This window comes from Vicugna pacos, chromosome 10, assembly GCF_048564905.1.
Source record: "Vicugna pacos chromosome 10, VicPac4, whole genome shotgun sequence".
In the NCBI taxonomy this organism is placed as follows: Eukaryota; Metazoa; Chordata; class Mammalia; order Artiodactyla; family Camelidae; genus Vicugna; species Vicugna pacos.
In genome coordinates this window covers 34,664,746-34,691,752 of record NC_132996.1, presented here as the reverse complement: position 1 = coordinate 34,691,752, position 27,007 = coordinate 34,664,746, and the positions used below count along the sequence as shown (strand labels likewise).

General features: G+C 40.4%; 1 pseudogene; it reads right to left on the bottom strand.

The window, feature by feature from the left end:
- Positions 1-20,169: 20,169 nt before the first annotated feature.
- On the bottom strand, positions 20,170-24,348 carry LOC116282024 (ferritin light chain pseudogene; annotated as a pseudogene).
- Positions 24,349-27,007: the final 2,659 nt, after the last annotated feature.

Below are 27,007 nucleotides of genomic sequence, written 5' to 3'. Positions count from 1 at the left end.
CTCTGGCGGAAGAAGAGAGACTGTGAGCTTGGCTGACACTGAAGGGGCAGAAAGGCAGATAAGCCTCTCTGGGACATTCCAGGTTGCTGGGATCAGGGAAGCCCAAGGTTCTCTCCAGATGAGTGGAGAAGCTGAGCCTCCATCAAAGGTCTTGGATTCTGCCCCAGGGCAGCACTGTGCTGTGGAGGAGGTAGGCAAGGGCATTAGGCAAAAGCAACGTGTAGGGTCTCTGGCGGCTGTCAGTGCCCAGGGGTTGAGCAAGGGGAGATTATGGACACCCCTCCTTCAGCTATCACTGTATGTAAGCTATCACTAGATGTTCATTGATTGTCTATGGGATATTAGGGGTTTTACAGTAGAAAAGTATACAGATAATTATTTATTAGGTATTTACATTTAAGGAAAATACCAATTGTCTATCTTTTTATGGTACTTGATGTCATTTTTTAAAACCTATGATAGAAGTGGGGTCATCTGGCTTGGTAGATTTGTAACTTAACTTCTGTTTAACATTGAATACTCATCCTGGTTGTGCTAAGATCTGCACAACTACGCAAAAGAAAAGATTGATTACAGTGAAGATTCTTGACCAGAGACAAATATTCATAGGAATATAGTATAGGGCTTGAGAATTTACTGTTTGCAGATTAAAAGTTAAAAGACATGCACAGCAGCTGATTCACAACAGAGCATCCAGTGTTCCCTTCTGTGGAACATCTTATGCATTTCTGCCAGCGGGCAGTGGAGCTGGTGGGAGGTGAGAGCCCTCTTTAGTGGCTCAATGCAAGAAAGGAGAGGAGGGAAAGAGAACAAGTTCTTGGGGAAACCACAAGACGCCCTCTGGGGACTTGTAAAATGATTGGGGAGAACCTGGGTAGGGCTGTACTTTGGAGAGAATGGTTACAGGAATTGGGGGAGGGCTCGATCAAGAAATATATTGCTCTGAATCATGTATGTTTTTGTTTGTTTTGTTTATTTTTATTTTTCATATTTTACTTTAAACTGACGTGACCTGAAAAAGACAAGCTAGCTAAATTTATACTCCCCATTGAGTCTGGATAGGCACGTAGGTGCTCAATGCATGTTTGCTGACTTGAAATGCTTAGAACAGTAGAAACAGTTTCTGTCTAGAATGTTGAAGAACACATTCTATGTACTAGATCCTATTAATTGGACTACATATTGCAAATGGTGCTATCTGCTCCACACTTAATCCTCATAGGTAACCACAGGTGAAAGTTTATGAGTTCACTGTTTTACAGGTAGGATACTGAGGCTTAGAGAGATTGTTGTTTGTCTAAGTCACATCCAGTAAATGGCGGAGCCAAGAGTCAAAGTGAGACATTCCCGATTCCACAGCCCCTGTTCCACTTTCCCATGCTGCTCTGCCTTTCTGCATTCCTGAGTAATCAGAACTAAGATAACTTTCCTGAGTGACAGTAATCACATTTCCTGCAGAATTTTTACTTATACATCTGTCTTCTCTGCTAGTGTGTGAACTCCCAGGGTGGAGAGAGCTGTCTAATTCATTGTTTTGTCCCCACTTCTTAGCACAGTGACTGGTACATAGTAATAATAGCATTCATTGAGTATTGGGTGTTAAATGTGCTTTATGTATATTAACATAATCCTTACAACTTTACAAGTGGAACACTATTATTATCTCCATTCTGTACATTAAGACATGAAGCCACAAAGGCTTAAGTAATTTGCCCAAGATATCACAGAGGCTTTTAGTGCTCGTCTTCCTTGTTCTCTTATGTTTCTAAGCATGTGGGAGAGTCATTTTCCTACCCTCTTGCAGTTAGATGGCTTTGTGACTAGTAAGGGTTAACAAGTTGAAAAGAGAACTGCTGCCTATGGGTCACTTCTCTGCTAAAGTATTTAATTTCTGATATGAGACCCTCCAGTGCTCAAAAAGCTGAAGTGCATAGACAGCTAACAAGATGCCAGAATCTCCTTCACTCTGTATCTCTGAGTGATTATGTGGGTACAGCTCCTTCTGGCTCACAATGGACATGTAGTATGAGAATAAACCCTGATGATTTAAGTCACTGAGATTTTAGTTTTATTCCGTTACCATTTGCTGTAGACTGATACTGGTAGCCCTCCTACCGCAATTTATATATTGAAACCTAATCCCCAGTGTGATGGTATTTGGAGGTGGGGGCCTTTAGAAGGTGATTAGGTCACGAGGGCAGAGCCCTCATGATAGGATTAGTGCCCTTATAAAAGAGACCCCTGTGAGCCCTGTCATCCCTTCTGCCATGTGAGGCTGCAACAAGACAACTGCTGTCTATGAACCAGTTAGTGGGCTCCCACCAGACACTGAATCTGGCAGTGGCTTGATCTTGACTTCCTAGTCTCCAGAATTGTGAGAGGCAAATATCTGTTGTTTATAAGCTACCCAGTCTATGGTATTTTTGTTATAGCAGCTAAAATGGACTCAAACATCAAAGCAAACCTAACTTATCTTGACTAATACATGGGATCAGAACTCTAGCAGGTGATGGGATGGGGATTTAAGCCCAGGCAGCCTGGCTCTGAAGCCCATGTCATAAATCACTACCCTATAAATGATTAGTAAATGTTAATTGATGAAATGGCCTTTGTTATTCATTCACACTTAGTGATCAGGATCCAGCTTTGGTGTGGGCTGGATGCTTTCCTGTTTCTAAGAATACCATCTCATTTTCATCTTGAAACGCTGGACAATCTTGATATTTATAGTGAGATTAATATATCCAGTCACCAGAACATTCATCTTGACCTTGTCTTTTTAAAGTATTTAGCTAAATTAGAGCTTTGAGATCTCATTAAAATGGAAACATTTGGTTGTTTCCAATTAGTCATTTTTGACTGTGTATTTAAAATAACAGTACTACTATCAATTGAATGAAACATCAGTCACAAGTGGAATCTTCATAACTAACAGAAGTAACAGTCAGTTTGGTAATAAAAGACAGTTTCACAGAAGATACCCAGAGGCACTTTCAAATTTATTTTTTAAACTGTAAATAATAAAAAAGAACATCTAGCAACATTTCAGAAAATAAAATGTAGGGCAAAAGTGACTCATGTTTCAAATACCTATCACTCTTCTCATTTTTACATTATCCTTATAGTTTTTTCTGTCATTGTAATCAGAGTATGTCTTTTTAATTTCTTTTTTACTTTGTATTATATCATGAGTATTTTTCAAAATTTCCTAAAACTAGAGTTCTTAGTTTTGTACTCAAAGCACATAATTTAATTCATCAGTCTCTGATTTTTGAACATCTTTGTAGATGCCCTGCTTTTCTTTCTTAACTTGTTAAAAACAGACTGACATGAATATATTTACCATATAGTTTGCTAAAGAAAACCCATGACTACTGCATGGCATTGAGGAAGAGTCTAATTTATTTACCGATCAATTATTATTATTTTGCAGTTTATGGGATGGTAAAAATACCTAATTAGTTCCTGCTGCCTTCTACACTGACAAGTCATGAAAGGAGGTATAGTCCTAGGATCAGACCCAGCTTTCCTGACACCTGATTGCACTCTGTGTTCTCACGTCTTAAGGGTGATAGCGTGGGGCCTATCAAAGTGCATATCAGTCAGCTTGGGCTGCCATAACGAACTACCGTAGACTGGGTGGTTCAAACAACAGAAATTTATTTTTTTCATAGTTCTGAAGGCTGGAAGTATGAGATCAGGGTGCCAGCCTGGCCGATTCTGGGGAGAGCTCTCTTCCTGGCATGCAGACAGCTGCTGTCTTGCTGTGTCCTACATGGTGGAGAGAGAGGGAAATCTCTCTTTTCCTTTTCTTACAAGGCCACAGTCCTTTGGGATTCCCCACCCTTATAACATCATTTAACCTTAGTTCCTTTTTAGGACTCTACCCAGATACAGTTACACTGAGAGATTAAGGCTTCAGCGTATTAACTTAGCGGGGACACGATTCAGTTCATAGCAAAGTGCCATTAACGAGACAGTCTAATGGTCTTAATGGTCAAGGAGAATGGGATGTGACTCATGTTAAACAGGTTTCTGAAATTTAACAGTTTGTTTTACTTCAGAAACTCACTCACATTTTCTCCTTTCTGATGACAGTTACTGAGGTTATCAAGTTTCCCTCTGGGCCTTAGTACCAGGGAGTCCAGATCCCTGGCCCCATCCCAGTAACTAAAGTGGCCCCTATTTTTGGAATAGTTGCAGTCTGCCCTTTCTTTTCCTTGATTGTTTCCCCCATTACTGTATTTGTCTCGTTTTGTTAGCCAGTTCGTATTTCTTTTCCAGGAAGATATAAAGTGGAAATTAAAGAAATAGACAGTGATTCCAGTCACTAGCTTTTGACTTCCTTTTTCACATACCATCAGTTTATAGTGGTACTATTTGTATTTTTTCACAGGAACATATTATACTTAATAACAGGGAAACAGTGACTGAACAATGTTTCCTTCCTACAGGAGCTTAATATGTTCCCCATATAATACATATTACACAGTGTCTGAGGATTTTATCTTTTCTAACATTAAAATAACCTTAGGACTGATTGCTTTATCAAAGTTAAGACATTCATATCCTTTTGAGTAAGAAACCAAAATGAATGTAATCAATTAGCCAAAAGAGAGTGTTGAACTAAGTTAAGTTGTAAGGTCCTGAAAATACCAGATAGTAATGAAAATATCTCCTTATCCATGACTGCAGTGGTTAAAATTTAATGCAACATTAACGGTGAAGTATGGCTCTTCTAGTGGTCTCTGCTCCTGCTTTGTGAAAGCTAAGGTAGGATTTACGCTACCAACAGGAATCTGTATGCATGGAAATATGCAGCTTAGTTTTTAAATATCCCTAACACATAAAAAGGCTGTTTGCTCTGTTTTGTTTTCATGTATTTATTAGTTCATAATAATAACCATGACCTCCAGAGGCTGGACATTTTCTGGGAGCTAATGATCTGTCAGGGTTAGAGGCCTGAAGGTTCATGCTGAGACCATTAATCAGCCTACCAGCCTTTAACTTTCAGGCAACACCCTCTTCCATCAGTCATTGTGACTCAGGTCCTGCAAGCCAGAGCATGAAGTTTGGAAAGCTTACACCCTTTGGCTGACTTTGCAGAACACCACAGCACACTGCTGTCCTACCCATGTAAACCAGTGTCAGGAACTTCACACCACAGAGGACATATCTTCTATGACTGTCACTCTTCAAAGGCCTTGAGACTGTGTCTCAAAAGATCAGAATATGGAATGGATCCTCATTAACTCCCTTTTCAAGCCATTGGTCAAGCAGTATTAAAAAGATTTTAAAATGTCTTCATGGAATTGAACTCTATTAAATAAATGTTTTAAATAATGTAAAAACTATGATGGAGTTTGTGGACAGGAAAATCATGAAGGGGCCAAACATACCATTGTTTTTCTTACAACTCTATTAAGGTGAACTGAACTTTAGGGCGGGTTATCTGTTGATAGCACACCCAGCTCCTACGTCTTTCTTTCTGGAAGGTCTCGGAACACTAAAGCTGAGAAAACCAGAGGACTTTTCCTCTTGAGTCTGCGCCCCCTAGTTCCAGCTTAGGAACTCAGCAGCCTCTTTAGGGGGTTCATCCTTCAGGATCTTTCTATGGCCTGTTGATCACCTCCTCCCTCTGGTCACTACTGATGGTAGCACCAAGCACTAGTGTCTCCACTTGGCTTCAGGACCATCTTTCTTTCTTAGATCTTGCACCTGTTTGACTACTCCTTTCCACCTTCCCTGTTTCCTCTCAGTCTAGTCATCCTTGGTGTTGTCCAGGGTTTGTCTTTCTTCTTCCCTCTTGATTTTTCTTTTTCTGGCAGTGTCTAGAGGTACACTTAACACACCACAAAAAGCACCCATTTTAAGTGTACAGTTTGATGACTTTGGGTAAATGTGCACAGTTGTGCATGCACCACCACAAAAAGTTTGGGAACAGTCCCATCATCATCAAAAGCCCCTTCCTGCCCCATCTGTAACTCCAAAACCTCTGACCTGCTTTTCGTTGCTATTGTTTCGCCTTTCCTAGAATGCCATATAAATGGAATCATTGAGTCTGTTCTGTCTTGTGTCTGGCTTCTTTCACTTAGCATGATGTTTCTGAGATACATCCATGTTATTCAGTGTATCAGTAATTTGTTCCTTTTAATTGTTCAGTAGTATTTCATTGTATGCATATATCACTTTCTGTTCCATTCATAGGTCTTAAACTTTTTACCCACGCTGTTCCTCAGTCTCCCAATTTGTAAAGTGGGCACAATACTGGTAACTCAGAACACAGTCTGGCGCCTATGAGGTTCTCTATTAGCTCATATTATTATATTTAATTATCTACTCATGGGTGGTACAAAGGTTTTACCATAAGGGGCTGAAACCAAGAACTTTCAGTGCAGATTTTGACTTTCTGTTTGTCAGTACAGCACCAATGGTAGGGCTCTGTGCATCTGTCCCCTGGGCCTGGAGGCAGGAGGGGAGGCGCGAAAGTGCGGTGTATCTGGGGAGTGTGAAGCGGTGCTGGGAGAGGGGAGTACTGCAGGGTGGGAAGAAGGAAGATGGGTAGGAATGGGTGGAAGAGAGAACAGAGTGGCAAGTAGGGAATGGGGAGGGAGGGGCTCTGGGGTCTGGGGGCGGGGCCTGGAGAGTGGGCGTGGTAGGGGATGTCTGCCCCCAGGTGTTTTGGCTCAGCCTCCTTCCCTTACCCAGGGAGCCCCGGGTGGAGGCAGAGCCCCAAGATCATTCTGGAGGCAGTGCTCTCCTTTCTTGTTGGAAAGGCGTGGCCGAGTAAGCGAGATAGGGGTGTGGCACGGGTTGTCCGACCCTACGCTGCTTCTCTGCCCACTGGTTCTAGGCCTATCAAGCCCAGGCCGCTGGATGGCTCTGATGAGCAGAAAATACAAAGACAGCCAAGTTCTGTGTACAATTCCTCGCTCTCCGCCGGAGGAAGAAGTGGGAGACACGCGCTCTGTTACAGCTTTTTAGCAAGTAAGGGGACTATCTAATATATGGAGTGCGGTGGGCATTTAGTTTTCAGGGAATTATTTATTAAAACACCAAGAGGAAGAGATAGAGTCACATCCACTCCCAGGCCACTTCCTCAAATACACAGAAAGTATTTAGATTTCAAAAACACCCTTCAGTGGAAGTGGTGCTAAGCCGGGTATCGAGGTAGTCCACACTCTTATCTCCAGGGTCCCTCTGTTACCTCAAATGAGTCATTAACTTTCTGGGCTTCCCTTATTGTGTCATCTGTAGAATGAATGATCTCCAAGACTTCTCAGTTTTGTAGTTCTCTAAAGGCGGTCTGGTAGAGCTGAACCGCCTCAGTTCGTGCGTGCTTAATCACATGTGAAAGCTGCAAGCCTCCGTCCCTTCAGCAGCAAACGGTTACTATGGCAAAGAGAGTTCCAGGTGCTCGGGGTGCTGCGGTGGTGAGACAAGCCCTGTGCTCAGGATCTCCCATCAGCAGAGACTGGAGAAGCAAGCCCACCTTTTCTTTCCTGACCTCAGGGTCAGGGAGAATGGATACCAGCTGTGTAGTATCCGGGGCTCTGAGCAGAGGAAGGAGGAGGCTGTTTAGAGAAGCAGTGAGGGCTCTCAGACTGGGAAGAGGGGACAGAGTGTGCAAGAGCCAGCTGGTGTGGCAGGGGTGTCAATGGGAGCAGTGATGCAAGCATATGACTCACTTCTATGGGTCCAGGGAACAGACATTAACAACCGTTCTGGGGCCAAGTCAAACACATCTTCCTGAGGGGGTCCCTGTCCCCAGCCAGTTGTTCCAGCATGGATGACTAATACAAACCTACCTTATCAAAAAGCCCTGTGTGATTGTGATTTGCCTGAAGGGAAGGGGACAAGGGGCAGGCCATAGTATGTGGACCCTGTATCTTACTCATTTGTTTCTTCAGAAATCCCTAGCAGAGAGGCTTGAACATTGCTGATTCTCATTTGCATTTTTATTTAAAAACTAAAAAAAAAAACTTTTCTTTTTCATTTGTGTTTTTAAATTGAATTAAATTTTAAATTTAATAAAAAGTGTGGTGAACTCTTCTCCACCTGCCTCACAACCACCCCCTTCTTCAAAAAACAAAACAAAACAAAACACCCAAACCAAAAAACCAAATGAAACTCTGATAACAATAACAGAAACTTCCCTTGTTCATTTGATCCTTGGTGCCTTTTAATATAGACAAAGGCTTTTATTCCATATTTAGGCCATTCCTGCAATATTGTGTTCCATTCTGGGCAACACTTTTGAAGAAGGACTTTATTGAGAACTGCAACACATCCAAGAGAGGATGAGCAAGATGATTAGGAGCCTATAAATCATGTCATATGAGGAGCACTTGGGCATACGTGAACTGTGGGGACATAGCACTCAGTGGGGAGGTAACAGCTGCCTTCAAACGAAGTGAAAGGCTGCCCGGAGGAGGAGAAGGACTTATTTTATATTTCTCAGGTGAGGAGAAACTGTAGGGGGCTAATTTGGGCTAGCATGACTGAGAACCTTTGAATGATTAGAACAGTCCAGAAATGGAATGAGCTGCCCCAGGAATCCTTGATTTACAATCAAGAGAGGTGTTTACTCAGAGGCGGGAGTCTGGTGTGTGGGGATTATTCACAGGAGAATGGGATTTATATTTATTTTTTTCTGGAATCAGTTCTGTTTCTGGAGAGGTGCCACAGGACTTAGTGAGTATGTGGGTTCATAGCCTGCTCCCTTTCTCCTTCCTACCAGGTCCTTCTTGTAAGCCACACTCTATTTACTTGTGTGCCAACCCTGATGAGTCAGAGGGGCAGGTTTAAAGAGGAGATGATAAGTAGTTTAAATTAACCTGTGGAATCTAGACTTGGGTTCTATTTTTATTGTGAGGTCAGTGGGGGTAGGTTTGGTTCACATACCCAGTGTGCTTCTCTCGCTTTGTCTTTTAGTTGGTTTAGTTGTCAGCCTTATTTGATTTTGTTTAGATTGGAGCCCAGCTTCCTAGTCTGGGGTTTATCTTCAATAATACAATGTGCTAAAGACAAAGTTATTCCAGACATTTCCCCTTTCATTTTATATTATGGCTGCACCTGGCTCATTGCATCGCATCCTTTCTCATTTATTGGTATGGGATGTGGAAGCATTTTGAAAGCGGAAACACATTATACAAGCGTAAATTACTATTATGGATAATACGCAGTTCTTAGGGGAAAGTTTATGTAGATACTTACTAGTACCTTTCCAGTAGAACATGGCTCTGTTGGTTTTATGATATGGTATTAGATGCATACAGCTGTTATTGTAAATTGGCACTTTTAAGTTTTGGTGACTTGATATGTCTGTAGGTTTAAAAGGGGCTTTTATCCCAGATGCAGATGAAGTTTCATTGTTGATCTTCTGCTTTCTTAATCAAACATCACATACCACTTTGATACACTTTATCAAATGAAAGCATTCTCTTCTTTAAACTTCACTAAGTTGGCAAGTTGACAATAGAAGCTTTTTTTTTCCCTGCACTTTGGCGAGCACATTCTTAGGAAAGTGATCATTTCTATCTAAAGTACATGAAGTTCCTACCCATTCCAGCTGAATCATCTTAACAGTGTTGCTAGACATATCCAATACTGCTTACACTGCAATCAAATTATGTAATGTGCACTATGTGTAATATTACTAAAAGAATACTAGTGATTTACTTTGAGATATAGCTATCTTTAGTCTTACCACCAATTATGTATTTGCTCATTTGGTGCTTGGTTTTTTTCTTTTCAAGGACCTATATCTCCCCCTCACTAACAAACCTCTTTAAGGTATGACCATAGCTAATACTAGTGTAGGTCTGTCTGCATACAGTGACCATATAAATATTTATTATATGGATGAGTGGAACTAACTGTTGTCTGCCTTATTTTAAGTATCATCAGTTGTAACCAGATGAACACCAGGTTCAAAAACTGGTAATTATAAAGGAAAATTCAGAACAAGTCATCATTAAAGAAAAGATATAGCTAGAAAATTGAATAAGAAATGGAAGACTCCCATGAACCATCAGAATGTGCTTCAGCTATGTAAGGAAAATGAAGGCATGATGTTATATTCAGAAAACCTGAATTTTTTTTAAAAAAATCTCTAACATCTTCCAATGCCTTGTCTTGTAAAAAGAGTAAAACTAAAAACAAACATTCTAAATATGACAAAAAGTTCTAGGCAATATCAAACCAATGAAAGATTATATTTATCAGAACCTTACCTTGTCTCTTTCATCTTCATTCTTGCCTGTTATTGACAAGAAAAGAAAGAAGAGGAAAACACATTTAAAAAGTCTTAGCCAAGACTCATTGTCAGACATAACTTGTAAAAGCTTTTGTAGAAACCTCATCTCTCCCCAGAAAAGTGAAATCAAGACAAGGCCAAAAGAGCTGTAAATGTTCGTATGTTTGTCTGTCCAGAGGAAGGCAGTAACCACCAGGTTGCCAGGATTTCTAGAGATAATTACAATAAAGATCTTAAAACTGCTTCATACTGTTTTGCTGATAGGATCTTAGTAGATTCCAAAAAGCAGAAAAAGACACACAAGGAAGCCATTGTGGGCCTTTTGTATTAGGAGTTGCCATCCCTGAAATACACAGCTGCCTTCATAGCACAGAGCTTCCTTTGTCATCCAGTCCATCTGTGCTGGAATTGAAAACATGTAGCTAGAAGATGAATTTTGGATGGAGAACCTGAAAGATAAGAGGGCTTCTCAAACCCTGAAAAGACAGGCAGTAATTTTGATCATAGTCAAGAGATTTTTTTCTAACTCAAAAGATTAAAAAAAAAAATTGGACTTGTCCCCAGTAGTCCTTGTAATGGTTTGTCCTTAACAACTTCCAGACATGTCAGAGATGGACTTGAGGAAGGGAGTCACCATTTCATGATTCTACAGAAATTGGGCAGAGGTCTTTGCATGGAGAAGCAGTTCGACAGTACAGCCACCTCGCTCAGAGCAACCTAAGATCCTCTAGGAGAGTCAGAAGCCATGTGGGCATCCAAGAGAGGGCCAGTCAGACGGAAGCTTTCTTCAGTTCTTCGGCTAACTATGGTTCCTCCTTGCTCTTCAGAAAGAAAGAAAGTAGGTGAACAGCCTCTGGTTTGAGTTTGGCTGGAAGAAGCAGGTCTTGGCTAAAAAGGGCTGAGTGTGTTTTGTAGCTTGCTGGATGCTAGCAATGAGGGTCATATGATTCCTTAGAATGTTTTGGAGGCAGTGAGCCTTACTGATGGCAATAATGAAGACTCAGGTATAATGAATAAAGTCCTTAGTGATTATAGCCAGATAGGAAAATGTGTTTGCCGCAAGTTGCAAACAACAGATGAGATAAAATCTATTCAGACAAAATTGAATTCATTCTGTTTTCTTAAAAAGCAAGTACGATATTAATATTCCGAAAGAGCCTTTAATGAAAATAAAAACAGAGACAAAGAGAAATGTTTAAGTCCAGAAATTACCCAGGAATATCAACTAATCCAAAGTGCAAAGCAGAGTTTTTCAGTTTTTATGTTTGTGTTATTTTGTACTAAGAAAATAAAAAATCTTAGCGTGATACACATAGATGCACAAACATACATATGTAATTTTGAATCTTGCATGTTTTGTTGCTGTAAGTTGAAGGAAATGGGCTAAAGAAATAGGGAAACAGCAGTTTCTTGGGATGTTAACGTTGAATTATCAGCATATCTAGATAAGACAATGTCAAATGAACTCCATTTTGACTAAGAATAGAAAATAGTAATATTGGTTGTCTACCTTTCTAGAAAAAAAGTTTTTTTTTAAAAAGCATATTAATCCTCAGCATAACTGTCTATTTCTAGGAAACAATTAAGTGAATAGTAACATTTATTTATTAATGGTTGACAATGAGGAATTTTTGGCAAATATAAAAATGACCATATTTTGTTTATTTTTTCCAAAAGTTTTGGTGTCCTGTAGACAGTCTATGTTTAGGTTTCCTTATCGTATGAGAAGTAGTTATTTAAACAAAACTTCGACTTTGATCCTTAGCTGCTGAATTAAATACTGTGCTTATTCTAAAGCATTATGCAGTTTAGAAATATGAGCACCTTTAGACAAATAGATGGTTGCTTAAATTGTGATCACATCACATAGGCTTTTCTTGCTATTGTTTAGGCAGTAAAATTTATGTTACTCCAAATATTTTTTAAAGATTCAAAACTCACTGTTTGGGAATGTAGGGTCTTAAATATTATTTGTACATTGTTCATGCATTACAATGAATAATATTTTGTAGTTACCTTTGACAACTGTGAGAGTAGATATATCATGGTATATAGTCTAAACTGTTGTTGGAAAGTTATTATTTTTTAAAATATTGTTTTTATGATTTCCATAATATGCAATATGTTTCTGTTTGCATTCATAAACACTAAGGCAGTTTAGAGGTGTGCACAAATGTTCCTTGCCTGAAGTCACTGGAAAACGGACTAAAGCATTTTCAATTTGTAGAACGTACTCCTTGTCAGATGTTTTTGGTTCTTCATGCAATTGAGAAGCCACTCTCTGATTATGCTAAAGGTTAATTTCCGAAAGTTTGGTAATGACGTTCATTGTCACACCTCATTTGAAGTGAAGTTTGTGAAAGAAATAAAGTTATGGGTCTTTCCTTTTCCTCTACAGTCATTCCAAGGTAGAAATGCTTACTACCCCTGGACTTCCACTTGTCCATGTAGCCTTTGATTCCTTTGGTGTATATGGAAAGGGAAAGGCTGCAACCAGTGAAGCACATTTTAGGTGGAGGTCCTTGGTCGTGTGTGTACATGCCATAAACACTGAACAGTGGCACCGAGATGCTCTTTCTGTGGCTGCAGGATTGATGCTGCCAATGTGTCAGCCAAAAGCAAGAGCAATGCTTCACCCTTTGAGGCCCCGCTTCCCTGGGTAGACAGTTAGGGCTTATCCCTTCTGTCTATTTTGCAGGCCTGGGCTTTGCTAAAAAGCATTTGAGGAGAAGGAGATCTTTTCCTACTGACAAAGCTGTATCATCCCCTACAAATTGCACCCTGGATTGGCATAGTCACGGGTTCACAGTAGAAAAACACAGGGAAGGATGGGGTGAGAAATGTGTGAAGCTCATTGGCATAAGAAGGTACCATTTATCTGAATAAAAGTCAGGCCTTCTCTTGGGGATTACTTTTTTTCGTTTCCTTTGAAGAAAAGTTGGTCTTTAGGAAGTGGCCTTCCTTTTTATTCCAAAGGACAAAGGAAAGTTCCAGTGCAGAACAGTCTGCCGCTCCTGAGCTCCGTGTCAGAGTCAGTTTAGGAAGGTCAGATGCAGTACTTATGGTCTAAGACTGTTTGGGGGAGGAGCTGAGGTGGGGAGAGTGGAGGGAGGATGTGGAAGTCACAAGAGAACCACCCCCTGCTCACTTCTCTGGCTGCCCAGAGAACCCCTCCTGCATGGGATGGCCCTCCTCTGTGCAGGGGAGATGGCGATGCCACGGGGGTCTGCACTTGTATGGCCAAGAGTGCCTCCTTGGATCTCACTTAACAGAAGTCATGCATGCACATGGTAAAAATTCAAATGATATAAAAGATATGCAGGGAAAATAACTCTTCCTCTCACTCTTTTTTTTTCTTCTTTTGTTTTAAGCAGAGAAAGATTTACTGCAGGGCCAAGCAAGGAGAATGGGTGGCTCATGCTCAGAAACCTGAACTCCTGATGGTCTGGGGGGAGTTTTTATAGGCAAAATTTGGGTGAGGGCTGCAGGGTGTGTGACTTTCTTCTGATTCACTGGTGGGGAGGTAACAGGGTTTTGCTCCAGGAATCTCAGCCTGAAGTTGCCATGCTTCACCTGGGTGGGGGCCTTATTTCCTACAGAAGAACGTAAAGACACCATTATATACATTCCTTGAGGAGGAACCAGGACCCTGCCCCCAAGCTACACTGTTGTGCCTTGGCTGTTCCTCCTTTGCTTCTGCATTCCCTCCCTTCCCTGGCAAGCAACTGTTTGAACCTGCCCTTTGGAACTCAGGGAAGGTCAAGGAGGCTGAAGGAAGTCTATGTCCTACAAATAAGAAATGGGGAACACGGAAACGATTTGTACCACGGTGGACCCCACAGGGTCCTGCTGTTTCAGCCAGATCTGGTTAATTCAAACTGCCAGCTCTGATTCTTTCACCCTCTTTTCCTGTCCTGTCTAGAAACCTTGCCATGCACGTAACTCCCATCCCGGGAGTCTCAAATCTGCAGAGACAAGATAAGAACTTGCCTCTCATCAGGCCCTGGGACTTTCCCTGGCTGCACACCCAGGTGAATGGTCAGCTGGGATTGCCCAGCATTCCCTTGTCTTGGGATCGGAAATCAAGACTTTAAAGTTTTTCTCCAATGTCTCCCATGGGCTTGCTAAACAATCAGACTTCAGGAACTTGCCAGAGCCTCCTGGAGGTGGCCTCCTGGCAGGGGAATACTTATAACAGCAGGGTAAATGGGTCCTGCTGAGTTCAAAGCACTTTGGCCCCGGTTATCTTGTTATCATTGCAAAGGGCTTTCGGCATCTACTTAGTATCTTGTAGACTCTGAGACTTGAAGAAGGATAGAGACATGTTGTGAACTTCCAGGGTGTGGTGGGAATGGTGAGAAAAGGGTTTTGGGGCCAGTGAAACTGCTCTACAGGAACACAAAGCAGGATTGTTGTGTATAATGACAACCTTTGGACCGGAATGGGCTCCAGGTGAGGCAGGTCTGGTGATTTTAATCTCCTTTCAAGGTTTAGCTGCTCTGAGCTCTGTGAATTTCAAATAGTCTAATAGTCAGTTTGGCTAATACATTTATTTACTTAGAGACTTTCAACATTAAACCAGTGAAGACCTACCGAACACCTACCATGTGCTAGATACCATGTTAAGTGCTGTGGGAAATTCTGAGATGACTCACGGTCCCTGCCCTCCAGGAATTCATAGTCTGGTAGGGGATATAAGATATATAGATCAATAACTGAAATAGAAGGTGGAAAGTGACAATGATTCAAGATAAATATAAATAAACTGTAAAGCAAATTCAGAGGAGGGAGAAATATGCAACAGCCAGTGAAAAAATCTGGAGTAAATTTTTAGATTAAGACATACTTGCACTATACTTAAAGGATTAGAGATGCAGAGGGCATGCCAGGTGGAACTGTGGCAGAAAAGCCTGGGTGTGTATAGAATTGCCAAAAGTTTGGTTTGGCACCCAAAGGAGATAGGAAAGATAGACCGTAGGGGTCCTTCCTCTTTAGGCAATGAGCATCGCAGCAGCAGTGCAGTCTGATGGGATGAATGTTTAAGGAGGAGCCAGGAGCAGAATGTAGGACAGGAGGAAGGAAAGGACAGAATGTGGAGGACATCGGGCAATTATTAGGTTTGTTCAGGCAGGTGGAACAGAAGGGAGTGGGCAACCTAGATAGGTGTTTTAGAGTAGAATTAACACAACTTTGCAACCGATTATAAAAGGAGGCAAAGGACAGGCATGAATGAGAAACACTATGAAGTTTCTAAGCCATGGGTGGCTGAGGAATTTGTGGGACCAATAGACAGCAAAGCATATTTGGAAGTAAATAGGAGGGGTTCAGGTTTGGACAAGAGGAGTTTGAGGTGGAAATTCAGGCTTAGAGTGTGGAGGGAAATGTGTCTGGAGATATAGATGACCGTCTGTGTTGAGGAAACAAAGCAGTAGAATTCTATAAGGTTTCAGAGGAAGGAGGAAGGTCTATTGTCTACAGAGGAAGAATGAGCGGAGGTGTGAATGTGGCTCTGGGCTCTGAGGTCAGACAGACCCGATTTGGAGCCCTAACTCTGCCACATACTTTCTGTGTGACCTTGGGCAAGATACCTAATCTCTCTAAGCCTCAGTCTCCTACCTGTAAAATGAGGTAGAAAATAGTCTGTTTCTTGGAGGAGATGCGAGGAGTCAATAAAATGATATATGTAAAATGTTTAGAATGTTGCCTGGCATATGCTCAGTAAAAGCTAGTTATTTCAAAAAAATGTATCACCACTAATAATGGAAGTGATTGTGGACAAAAACTTGGGGGCACTGACCTTCTTTGGGCATGGGGGAAGAGAAGTCAGAGAGGAAGACAGGAAGAAACAACAGAAGAGGATCAATAGACTGTAATTTTGCAGCATAAGGAGAGCATTCCACAAGGACTTGGTGGCCATGGTTATCAGTTAAAATGAGAAGTTAAGTTAGATAAGTGTAGAGAAAACACCATTAAATTTGGAAGAGGAAGATATTAGTTTGCTAGGGCCTTTATAACAGTACCACAAACTAGGTGGCTTAAACAGCAGAAATGTACTATCTCACAGTTCCAGAGACTAGAAGTCCAAGATCAAGGTGTTGGGAGGGCTGGTTTCTTCTGAGAGAGTAAGAAAGGGTTGATTCCATGCCTCTCCTCTAGCCTTTGGCGGTTTCCTGGAGATCTTGTCATTCCTTGGCTTGTAAACACAACACCCCAATTTCTGCTTTTGTCCTCATGGTGTTCTACCTGTGACACCAGTCATATTGGGTTAGGGGGCCCACCCTCCTCCAGTATGATCTCATTTTAACTTGTTATATCTGCAACAACGCTATTTCCAAATAAGGTCGTGCACTGAGGTACTGGGTATTAGAACTGCAATATATGAATTTGGTGGGAACATAGTTCCACTTGTGACAGGGAAGGTGGCCTTCGAAAGAACAGTTTCTGCAGAGACCAGATTATACACCAGACAAGAGAAGTCAGGAAGTGGAATTCTGAGGTGGAAGGGAAACAGAAGAACATGGGACAAATTGAGGTATATTGACCATGAAGGCAGAGAGGAAGTTTATATTGAGGACAAAGCAAAATGGATGTATGAGCAATGATATGTGCCCATGTTCAAGTCCAGACAGTGGACTTTTCTGCACCTTCCTGCCAGGCCTCACACTCTTTTCTTTTGTTTTTGCCCAACTTAAATGGTGAATTGGTTTATCTTTCCAGTTTGCTCATGAAAAAAAATTGACACTGAGAGAGAAAGCAAGCAAGCATATGCAAGCAACCCTGATTTATGTTAGTCTATAGAAATATAATGAGGAAAGGAGGAAGGAAGTCCTCTTTTGGGTATAATCAGAGCATATGTGCTCACAGAATTTCAGGATTTCTTTTAAAATCCTTTTTTTTACCCCGAAGAAGATATGTAGCTTAGAATGAAGAATATTTCCTTTGAGAAAAAGCTTTAAAGATAATACTAATCTTAATTAAATAGTCTTTCATATTCAGAAGGGAACAAAATTATAAATGTACATGCAACGTTCTCAGCCATACATTCTTTTTAATGATATTAATATATCCCTAGAGATAACAGTAAAGCTTCTTTCTAATTAGGTAGTATTTTATTAAACTGAACAAAATTTTATGTTAGTTTGAATACCATTTTCAAGAATTAAATAGTAATCATATCCTCAGATAAGGAGGGTTTTGCTTTCCTCCATGGAAATTATTGGTGCTGGTCAAAAACCAGTTTTAGGATGATGGAAACAATGAGTCTGCTTGTTAAATGAAGGCAATTTAAAGTCCCTGAGATCTTGCCAAGTGTGACTATGTTATTGATGATTCTACTTATGCCAAGATAGCTATTTTAATTAAAAATTATAATAATTTAAACTCTATAGAAATCGAGCTTTTCCAATGGACTGATTGTTTTAATCAAATAAGTCAAAATAATTTACATTTACAGTAAATTAACCTCTTGGGGCATAGTATGGAGCAGTGGCTTGAGGACTTGGGCTGGAAGCAGAAAGACTTGAGTTCGAATTCTGGTTCTATAATTAAAGAAAAAAGAGGGAGAGCACAAAGTATGTAAAACTGGAAATGATAAAGATTAAAATAATGTACATGTAAATCCCTAAAAGAAAGAAACTGAAGTGATAAATATGAATGTACCAATTACCACATAAGGTGTTGGAAAGGTGATTAAAAAGCTATGATTGAAGGAGATCACAGGACCAGACAGATGCACAACTGAGTTTTTTCTCATTTTTAAAGAACACATAATTCAGACATTTTATAAACTAGTCTAGGTCACAGACAATGATCACATATGAATGTAGATGCAAAATTTCTAAAATATTAGCAAATGGATTCTATTAGGGTATCTACTAGTAGTAAAGCAAGTACAGTTTATTCCACGAATGCAAATACAGTTCAATGCTGGAAATCTAGCCTTTCATCAACAGACTAGAGGAAAAAATCAACACGCCAATTGAAAAGATATTCAATTAAATTTAGCAACTATTCCTAAAAAAAAAAACTCAGTAAAATAAAGACTATTTATCAGAAATGAGTAGCAAATATTATCCTAAATGGTAAAATAGTAAAACTATTTCAATCCAAAACCAAGAACTAGACAGGAATGCCTACTCTCCCCATTATTATTTAACATTGTCTTGAAGGTTCTTGCAAATATAATAAATAAATAAAATAATCAGTAAATATACCAGGAAAGAGGAGAAAAATCATCTCTTTTTTTGACCCTATCATTAAATACATGGAAAATCCAGGAAGCCATAGAAGAAAACCTCCTTAGAATTAAGTGTCTAGCTGCAAGATAAATATATGAAACTTCGCAATTTTTATCAGTTATAAAAACAGATAGATACAAATGGAAATGTTAAAACGTATTCAATTAATAACAGTAAATTTATAAAATACAAAGAAATTTGACAAGAAAAGTACAAAGACTTACATGAAGAAAATAATTCATCAGAAGTTGTGTGTCTTATAAAGGGACATAAAACAAGATATAAACAAATAGAAATACCGTGTTTTTGGATGGGAAGACTTGATATTAAAATGATCAATTCTTCCAAAATTAATATATAAATTTAATGTAGTTCTCTATTAGGATCCCAGTGGCTTTGGAGTGGGGAGGATTCAATACAATGATATTAAAGTTTATAAAGAAGAATAAATGACCAAAGATGGCCCAGAAAAATATGATAAAAAGACTAGTGGGAAAGGATTTACAAGATGTCAGAACATGCTATAAATTAAATATTGTATTGACATAGGAATAGGTAACTAGATTGGTAGACTGGAATAAATAATCTGGAACTAGATCTTGGAATATATAAGCATCTTCTATGCTAGAAAGTTGATAGTTTAGTGCCATGGGAAAAGGATGCATTCTGTAATGAATGATGCTGGCAAAGCTGGCTATCCATTTGGAAGAAAAACTTGAACATTTATTTTATGTATATTCAAAAATAAAGAAAGATGTAAAAACTAAATGTAAGAAAATTAAATTATAATATCTTGCAAGGTAATCTGGGAGGCTACATGTTTAGATTTTCTAAGAAGTGAGAGTGATGAGGAAAGACCCTTTAACCAGAAGCTTAATTGTATTTAATTATATAAAAATTCATACTCTTGTAAGGCAAAGATATCATGGGCAAAGTCAATAATGGTGAATTGGGAAAAAAATGATTGCAATGCAGGTGACAGAAGATTTGTAATGAAAATGTACCAAGAACTCTCACAAATGGCAAGCAAAAGATAAACTACCCAATAAAAAATGGCCAAGTCATACAAATAAGTATTTTGTGGAAGAGCAAATTCAGTTGCCAGTAAACATATGAAAATGTGCTCAAATTAATTAGAAGTTAGAGAAAAGCATATTAAAGTACTAATGAGTTTATTCATTACCTCTGACTATTAGAAAGAAGCAGTAGTGCCAACTACTGATGGGATGCAGAGAAAACGGTGCTAGCATCCTTTGCCAAAGGAAATGTAAATTATTTCAGTACTTTTTGGAAAGTGATCTGGTAACTTCTTTTAAAAATAAAAGTATATCTTTTCTTCAACCAAGCAATTCCTCTTATGATTTTCTCTTATACAGATGAATCCATTCTGATTTGAAAGGATTTCTGAGGGGAGAGGGTATAGCTCAGTGGTAGACTGCATCCTCAGTACTGCCAATAAAATAAACTTAATTGCCTCCCGCCCCCAGAAAAAAAAGGATTTCTGTAAGGTTTTTTTTTTTTTTTTTTTTTTTTTGGCTGCAAAAAAGCATTACTGTTCCCATTTGGTCCAGGGGAAAGGGCTCCAGGGTGGTTAAAAAAGCTGCCTAGTGGCTACAGAGAGAAGCTTCACCAGTGCAGTGGGGCTTCTCAAAGGCAGCTGGTTTCCAGAGGTTTCTAGTCGTGCTTGAGGGTGAGCCTTTGGGAGAGATAATTTCCCCGCCCAGCCTCGGGACTAGCCAGCCTGCAGAGGTTGGTCAGATGTTTGCCCATCTTCTTGATGAGTTTTACATCCTCACCCAGGAAGTGGCTGTCCAGGATGTCACAGAGGTAGAGGTCCAGGCGGGCAGAACTCAGGGCATGCAGATCCAAAAGGGCCTGATTCAGGTTTTCCTTCATTTGAATGGCGGCTTCCACAGGGTCCTGGGTTTTACCTCCCTCAGATTGAGATGGATTCGGCATGTCCTGGAAGCGGGCGTGGCCACTATGCTGGTTTTGCATTTTGGAGAGAGGCTGGGTGCCCTCGCGCGTCTCTTCGGCCAATTCACGGGAAAACTGACCCAGGCTGTCCAGAGCCGCATCACCGCAGTGGAAATAGAAGCCCACGGAGAGGTAGGTGTAGGAGGCCTGTGAACACATGTTGACCAGGCGGTTGACAGCCGCCTCCACCTTGGTGGAATAATTCTGACGAATCTGGGAAGCTCATGGTTGATAGGTAATAAGGAGGTAAGCTCAAAAAATGGTGTTGGCTGGCCCCAGAGGCTGAGGTTAGCTAAGTGGCTGATTCCGAACGTTGCGACTGGAAAAAAGTTTGGCAAGTGGTCAGAGGCTGGAGGAAGGGGCGTCCCTGGATCTCTTCTGGCCAAAAACTGTTGAAGCAAGAGACAGACTGTGAGACTATAAGATATTCTTAAGTGAGAAAAACAAGATGCCAGGAAATGTAGATAATATGATTCAATTTTTAAAAGAGAAACAATGAAAAACTTCCCCTAGTATGAATATGAATATGGAAAAATATATGGACAGATACGTGCTAGGTTATTGACATGAGTTTTCTGTGGTATTAGATGAGACTGACAGTTAATAAATCTGATATAATTTCTTCAATAATTTTCTATGCAACATATTTATTTCTTTTTCCAGTTAATATTTTTGTTACCAAAATTAAAAAAATTAAGGTCAATTTTTTTCATATACATTTTTTGACAAAGACTCAACTAATTTAGCTTTTTTTTTTTTCCTACCTAGCTTAACTAGTAACTTTTGCTACTGTGAGTTTTGTTTTGGCCATTACTTTAAGCAAGTACAATTCTCCTGGATTAAATGATCAGATCAAAATTTTGGGAAGAAGACTATTTTTTAATATAAAATTTTGAGCTCAAATTTTGCTGTTTTCAATAATACCTAAAAGATGATTCTTTAAGTCATTTAAAAATCAATAATAGATTTTATTATTTGAAGCTTTTGCCATTGCAATTTTTGTTCTATATAAATTATTTCTGAAAGTACTATTTATTATGAATTGGATGTGCTAATGAGTTTATTTTTGTGGCCCAGAAAACAAAGCAAATATATAGAGCAAGGATGTAAGATCTGAATGCACAATGGGGTGAAAATATCTTTGAGGTCAAAAGTTAGGGTCAAAGTGCTCTCCTTTGTGCCTGACATAGATTAACTGCTTGGTAATTATTTGCTAATTATTATTATTACTTGGTAATTATTTACCAATTATTATTATTACTTGAAAGTGTAAATAATCCTACTCTATTTAGCCACCCTACTCTCTTACAAGGCTTTGCGGTTGAAATTAGGAAGACAACGGTTCGTGTAGAGCTGGAGTCAGGGGTCAACAAGGTAACCTTACTAAGTGAGGCAGGCCAAGCAGGAGATCCAGTGGGGACTGGGAATGTCAGACTGGGGGAGCCCTGCCCAGGCTAAAGGGGCATTTGCTACTCTGCTCCAGCTAATTGTGGGTCGTATGTTGCCATATCCTTAGTTTTTTGTTTTTGTTTTTAACCAATCTGAAAGTCCACATTTTAAGGTGAAATCGGATATTCAAGCATTGGTGGGTGATTTGAATTTTATGAAACACCGTGTGGGTCAACAGTATGTAGTTTTAACAAAACTATATGCTACTTTTTGACTTCCGGTGTGGCTCAGTCCAGGGCTGTGCTCATGTTCCCAATGTTGGAAAATGTGACCTATTAGGAAAATGTCATCTTCTGTCTGTAAAGTCCCTCTGCCGAGAAAATTTGTCTGTCTGTGACCTCAGGATCAGATAAGTCAGGTGTTCCCTTGGTTGAGATCTGAAGGATGGAGATTAAGGGAAGTGTGCTGGGGAGGGATTTGTCTAGATGCACCCCATAGAGTCCCCCATGTATTTCAGAGCATCCCCTTGAAACAGTGTAGGATGTTGGCTGTCCAGCAGCAGGTGGCAGCATTGGAACAGAGATTGGCCATATTACAGCCCATGATAGTTTCAATTCCTTCTCTATTTGTACATGAATATGGGAAGCAACAGATTTCTCAGATCAGTTTTAGAGGAAATAGAATTATTTGCCATGCACTTTTAATTTAAAAAAATATTTAAGCCCCTACCTTGTGCCAGCCTCTGTGCTGTGCATTTTCTCAATGGTCTCATCTTGTTTAATCTTTACAACCTGAGATGTGAACAACTATTTCTCCCAGTTTAAAGATGGGGAAATTGAGTTTCAGAAGGCTAAAGGAATCTGTCCCAGGTTGTACTGTTTCTAAGAGGCAGAGTTGGGTCTGGAACTATTAGATCTTTGACTCTTTTCATGGAATCACACCTGTTACTACCAGACTTGCTGTCATGTTGCTGTCTCACTCTGTTGACATTTTGCCTGAATGATGTTCTTAAGAAACTCAGACTGTATGCTGGGGCAGAGAAAGCCAGCAGGGCAGATGACATTTGCCCCAGATGCTGGCCAGGTGATTGTGCCCCAGATCTGGTGATTGAGAGAAGATGGATGCTATTTTGCAGAAACAGCACACTTACAGTCTGGAGGATGGATGTGGAAATTTGATGTGTTTCTCTCTCTCTTTCTCTTTTTTATGTAACAATTCCTGTGACAAGATTACCTTCTCCTCTATTTCTTATTGTTCAAAGTGTTGGCCTAGAAAATAAGTTATCTAAGAACTTTAATATTTCTTGTGATAAATACCGTGGTGCTGGCCATCATTCTAGTCATTTGATAATTAAGGCTGGAGGATGTTTGCTTGATAGACCTACCCTCAGCTCTTTTGTATGATGTCAGACTGTGTATTAAAAATGATTAATGTCATGATTTTGCATAAATAGCTTAAGTCTGTTAAAAAATTTGCAAAGTAAATTAGATCAACCAGTAAGATTCAGAATTTCTTCCAGCTAAGTAGTGTTGGGTAGAGAGCAGGTACAGCACTATTCCCCTCTTCCTGTGTGACCTTGTGAAAGTAATTCATTCTTCATCTGTAAAGCAGGGGAGGGACTGAGTGACATCACAAGTTTCTTCCTGCTCTGCTCATCTATGACTTTGTGGAGTCTCCATGGATCAGTATGCGAACAGAACTAAGCCCCCCTCCATGCAAAGGAGCTCCAGAAGTGGGCACACAGATTAGATAAGCCCTTCCACCTTCACAGGAACAATCCCAAGTCAGGACCCTTAGTTAGGAATGAACTAAAAAGAACATTGTTATATGGAATTTAGAGAGCATGGCCTTGGAATCAGACAGTCCTGATCCAAATCCTGGCTCCCCTGGTGACTAGCTGTATAATCTTGGGCAAAACCTGAACCTCAATTTTCTCAGTGGACAGTTTTCTTAGAAGATAGATTTCTTAGATTGCTGTGGGTTTTAAATGAGTCAGACTTTATAATGTGACATGATAGTTACCCAATAAATGGTAACTATTTTCACTAGTCATTGTTGTGGGTTAAATTACAGCACCTGAACATTCATGTTTTGAAAGCCTAGCTCTCAGGACGTCAGAAAGTGACCTTATTTGGAGATACGGTCTTTTCAGAGGTAATCAAGTTAAAACGAAGTCATTAAGGGGGGCCCTAATCCAGCATGATTGGTATCCTTCTAAAAAGGGGGAATTTAGACACAGAGGCATACACAGAGGAAAGATGGTATAAACAGACACATGTATGCCTAGGAGAAAGGCCTGGAACTGAGTTTCCCTCACAGCCCTCAGAAGAAACCAACCCCGCTGACACCTTGAATCTGGGCTTCCAGCCTGCAGAAATAAGAGCCAATAAATCTCTGCTGTTTAAGCTGCTCCGTCTGTGGTGCTTTGTCAAGCAGCCCTAGCCGACTAATACAGTTGTTTTCAGTCAAATAGCCATTTACTGCCATCTTCCCCTACTCTGTCTGGACTTTTGCCCTTCAGAATTGTAAGAAAATAATTCTTTTTGAACATTTTCTTGGGTGAGAAGAAATTAGGTTTGTTTGTTTGTTTATTTATTTATTTAATTTTTTAACGGAGATACTGGGGATTGAACCCAGGGCCTCATGCATGCTGAGCACATGCTCTACCACTGAGCTATACCCTCCCCCACCCCCATTTTCCCCAACTCTGAATGCACCATGCATTGCACACCTATACAAGAACAAATCTTTTTGTTGTAGCTTTATGTTCGCTGCCTCAGCTGCTCCTAACTGGTCAGCCAGCCTTTGGGATGATATTAAAATAGCTCACATTTGTTGGTACTTTTAAAGCACTTTATGTGAATTCCATCGTACAAACCTCAGAGAGTGTTGTGATCAAAGATATTATTTTCACCATTTTACACACCAGGAAATTGAGGCACAGATAAGGTACAGTAACTTATGCCAAGATCACACATCTATGATGTGGTAGAACCAGGATGTGGGTGGACCAGGACAATCTAACCCAAGAGTCCCTGCTTTTAAATCTTACGTGAGCCCTTAGCTACCATGCAAAGAAGCTTGGAGGTGATGAGGCTTGAAAGAAGAAGTCTGAGCAGCCACCTTGCATCAGCAGGACCCCTGGAAGCAGGAGAACTGAGAGCTCTGTGTCCTCAGCACCGGCCTCTGAGTATCTTTCTCATCACAGCTGAGAAAGATGCAACATGCTGGCACAGTGGTGCCCTCTGCCTGTAGATCACCAAACCTGTAAGAGGTTCTGTTGACCAGAGTCCAGAGCTGTTGCTCTTATTTTAGGTCCTGGACCCTTCATCTTTCAGGCTTCACCAAATCTGCCATTGATGAACTTTTTGAACTTTTGCCTGAGGATCTGTTGTAGAAAACCGCTATGGAGGGGCAGAATGCCATAGTGGCTAAGAGCGCAGGCTCTGTTACCAAATGCCTGGCTCTGTTAATTACAGCCTGGGTAAGCCTAGGGTGATTCATTTAGCCTCAGATCCCCACCTATAAAGTATGAGTACGACAAAAGTACTTGTCTCATTGTTGTGGCGAGGATTATTACTAATGCATGCACACATCTTGGACCATGCTGAGCACTTAATGCATGTTGGCGCTTATTATACAATGTCAATGGAATGGGATGGAGTACTATAATGGTGACTGCCTAGGAGTGCATCTCTTCCAGAAAAACGACTGACTCCATCCAGACTGTAGTAACAAATTCATAAAATTTCAATAACCTGCCATCTACACTGCGGTAGAAATAGAGAGCTGGATGTGGATGTAAGTTATTTTAGGCCTTTTGCAATTTGGTAGAAAATGTGCATGGCACATAATAAATATTTGTTTAATGAATGAATGAAATATGAGGTGAGCCCCTGATGTTGCAGGAGGTGGGGGAGCACAGGCAGGCAGGAGGATGCCTGAGCAGCTGTGATAAAAGTCAGAGTAGTCAGTTGTCTAAATCCTCAGTTTTGGAGGATGAGGTGAATTCTGATCCATCCAAAATAGCAGGTAAAGAAGTAGGCATCTCAGGAATGTCAGTGGGCCCACTGGTGGTGGAGATGCTGGGGCTGAGGCTGGGCTCAGCTAGAGGAAGCAGGGCTGGGAGGAGAGGTTAGAAAAAGGCAGAGCGATGGCCAGCTGGGTTCCCTTCCAAGTGGGAACTGGAGAGAAAGCCAGGGACCAGGACAGAAGCCTGTTAGACAGAAAGACTGTTCTGTGGGAATTAGAGATGGCTTTGGCTGTGTGCTCACTCAGGGAGCCCCAATCACTCACAGAATCTCTGAAGACAGGCCCCAGGAGCAGCCAAAGCATTGCAGACCCTGATGGTCATGTGAGTCAAGTCTGCTTCCTGTTCACTGAGGACAGCTGGCAGCTAGGAGGGGTCCGAAACCTGGGCTGAGAGAAAGTGCTGAGAAGTGGACTCCAGGCTGCATGTTGCAAGACATGGAAACTGCACCCAGTCCCAAAGAGAACTCCCACTCCCAACCTGAAACTTACATTGAGACCCTCCTGCCTCCTAGAACTTTTAAAGTGGAGTTGACTGATGGCTTTCCAGATGCCATGGTAAAATTTGCATTGTGTTTGTTAGTGTCAAGTGTAAATTGTTAAAATCTTTTTGGAGGTTAATTTTGCAATATTATCAAAATTTAAGAGATGCTCATTGCAATATTGTTTGTAGTAGTGAATAAGTGGAAATTCTCTAAATGCCATCAGCATAAGACTGGTTAAATAAATAATAGTACTTCTTACTATGGAATAATAAGCATTAATCAAAGATGATGAAGTAAACACCTAGGCATGGGTGTGGAAAGATGACCACATACTAAATTAAAAAGCATGTTTCAGAAGGATGAATCAGTGTTGCGCAGTATGTATAAAAAAATCATATGAAATCACCTGGCCTTGCATCTAGCATATAGTAGGTAGTCCCTAATTGTTAGATCAGAAGAAATCACATTAAATGTGTGTGTGTGGGGTGCACAGCATGCTCATTCTTTGCGTTTGTCCCCTGTTTTATGCTCCTCCTTACATGGCACCAGCTCTTTTCTCTGAATTCCTACAACCTTCCTTCCCCTTTTGTAATAATTTACCTTGCTCTGAGCGCACACTTCCTTATCCCTTT